This window comes from Teleopsis dalmanni, chromosome 2, assembly GCF_002237135.1.
Source record: "Teleopsis dalmanni isolate 2A chromosome 2, ASM223713v2, whole genome shotgun sequence".
In the NCBI taxonomy this organism is placed as follows: Eukaryota; Metazoa; Arthropoda; class Insecta; order Diptera; family Diopsidae; genus Teleopsis; species Teleopsis dalmanni.
Genome location: NC_051847.1, coordinates 190,844,688 through 190,847,407, shown reverse-complemented (window position 1 = coordinate 190,847,407; position 2,720 = coordinate 190,844,688).

The following is a 2,720-nucleotide window of genomic DNA, read 5'->3' as shown; positions in this document are numbered from 1 at the left end:
ACAGATTTATATATGCAATATAGTAGCACTTAATATATTTAAATTTCTTTTATATATAATAAACATATTCTGACATATTAAACAATATTAAAGAAATATTAATGTATTTACTTACACTGTAATTTCCTTGTAAAGTAGGAACAAAAGTGACGAAAAGTAACTAAATGATACTACATAGCATATATTCCTGATCAGTGCAATAATATAAATCGATTTAATAGTGCGTATGTCTGACTCTGAAAAAATCAAAGCTAAACTCTTACTGCTACTATCTTAATGCTACTATTTAGTTAACTGATAATTGGTCTTAATTACAACGTCACTGCACTTATACTTTTCTGCACTATCACTTTTCTTATATATAGGATGTTTTAAACTAAATGGCACAAGTATAAAATATATTTTCTTCATCTAAGAGATTAGCATTAATCAAATGGGATGATGTGTGCGTTTTAATAATAATCAAAAAATAAACTACCTATAAATTGTGATGTAACTCAAGGACCTATTTATATCACGATTCCCTACACAGTTTTAGGAAGGGTAGACTCAAATCGACTGACAGGAGTAACAGAGATAGGGTATAATCTATAAAGGGAAACAGTTAATGGCACGATTTATCTTTTTTTTGTTTGATGTCATCTGTGGTAACTAGTGTCATAGTAGGCATCTAGAATCATATCAATAACATCAAGGCTAACACAACAAATGTTGAAACAAATTTGCTGAAAAGAACTCTATAGTCATGAAATTCTTAATATCTTAGCTATTCATTCTAATAAGTTATAAATCAGTATAATATCTACACCTTTTTCTCTCTCTCTGTCACTAACACGATTTTGTTTATTCTTATTTAATATTAATGCACTATGCTTTGAATTTATTTTATAATCATGAATAATTAAATTATTATTATAATTATTTAGCTGCAATTTTTTTGAAGCAAAAATTTTATTTAAATAAATAATAATATAAATACTATTCAAAAAAAATTTTTCTTTTTTAAACAGTTGTTTATACAGATAAAGCAAATCAACTGCTTACAACCTCTTCATAGAGTAATAAAAAGTTGTTAATGGAATAACCTACATTGGAGATATCTCTGAACAAAAATATTTTGGTCAAATTGTCGTACTGATAACCATTTATATGTCAATTTTTATCGTCGTTTGATGATAAGTTGGTTCACACCAGCTGTTTGAATGAGTTGTGATTTTTTATTATCTATAAATATAAAAAATTGAATATTCTTCAATTTTCTGTCTACAAAGCATTTATGCAACGCATTATTACACATGAAAGTATGATTGTGATTATAAAAGATAGTAAGAATCTTTGAAAATGTGTTTAAATTTAAAAAATTCAAATATTATAAATCTTAGAAATCTTTTTTAAAAAAAAATAATTTTTAGTAAATTGGTATTACGACCGATATTTAATTAGTTTTTATATTTTTACCGGGATTAGGTTGTTTATTCAACACATAAGTTTATAAAAATGTTTTTTAAAATATATAAAAAATTACACTTTTTAAACTATGTTAAATGTTTAATTTATTTAATTTTTACACAAAAATTGTTTTAATTACAAATATTTCGGCCTACTTCGTAGACCATCTTCAGTGTATATTAAGAAAAGATTTTCTTAACAATTAATTAACAATTAATTTTTTTTAGTAATTTTCTTTCTTTTAACTAAAAATAATTTTATATGTATTGAAGTCACATCTTTGAAACAGTAAGTGCTATTTAATCTTTAAATGAAATGTCATTTACTAATTATTTTTTGGCTTAAATACCATTTTGAATATAAGAACGGTTTAATACATGTCACTGTGTGCAGAAATAAACTTTACTTCTGAAAAAGTAATTACTTAAATTTTTTGAACATTATACTTGTAGTACATTCTCCTTCTCTGATTACAAGGAAAACATGTATAAACTGGCAAAAGTGCAAAAATCCTCTATGAGTAAATGTTTTCTCACTACACTCATATTCATTATCCTAACACACACAACACTAAAACATACAAACAATATTACAGGATAGTTAGTTTTAATATATAGTACAGATAATAATATGCAGGATCTTAATTAATTTTTATAATGGATTCAGTTGGCAGGTGATTAAATTCCTTTGCCAGCTAACTTCTTTATTTAATATTGGAAATGTAATTTTCTCATTTATTTTCTGAGATTTTACGACTTTTATGTATCTTTAAGTTATTACCAGTACAAGTTCAATTGAAATTTTTATAAAAAAATATTAAGATACCTACAGTTTTAGAATATATAATAACAAAGAGCATAGTATTCAACCATTCTTTATAACTTATATACCTATAAGTTTTATCTAGAAATTCTACAATTTTTTGCTATGGTACAACTATTTAACTATAACTATTTAACTCAATAAAATTATACTATGAGCATTGAAGTAGACAATATGATAAGAAATCATATATTCTACAAGTAGTATTGTTTTCATACATTAGAATAATACTTACATAGTTGTAAAGTTAAAATTATTTTGATTAAAATAATGAATATTATTATGATTAGAAAAATATAATGTATTGAAATTTTGATAGAAACATGTTGAGAGACAACCAACATTTTCTCATAATTAAAATTAAAATATTTTAATTTATTATAGCACTCAAACAAAGAATATTTTATTTCAATTTTATTTTTCAGATATGTCTCAGATCCAAAACTTTA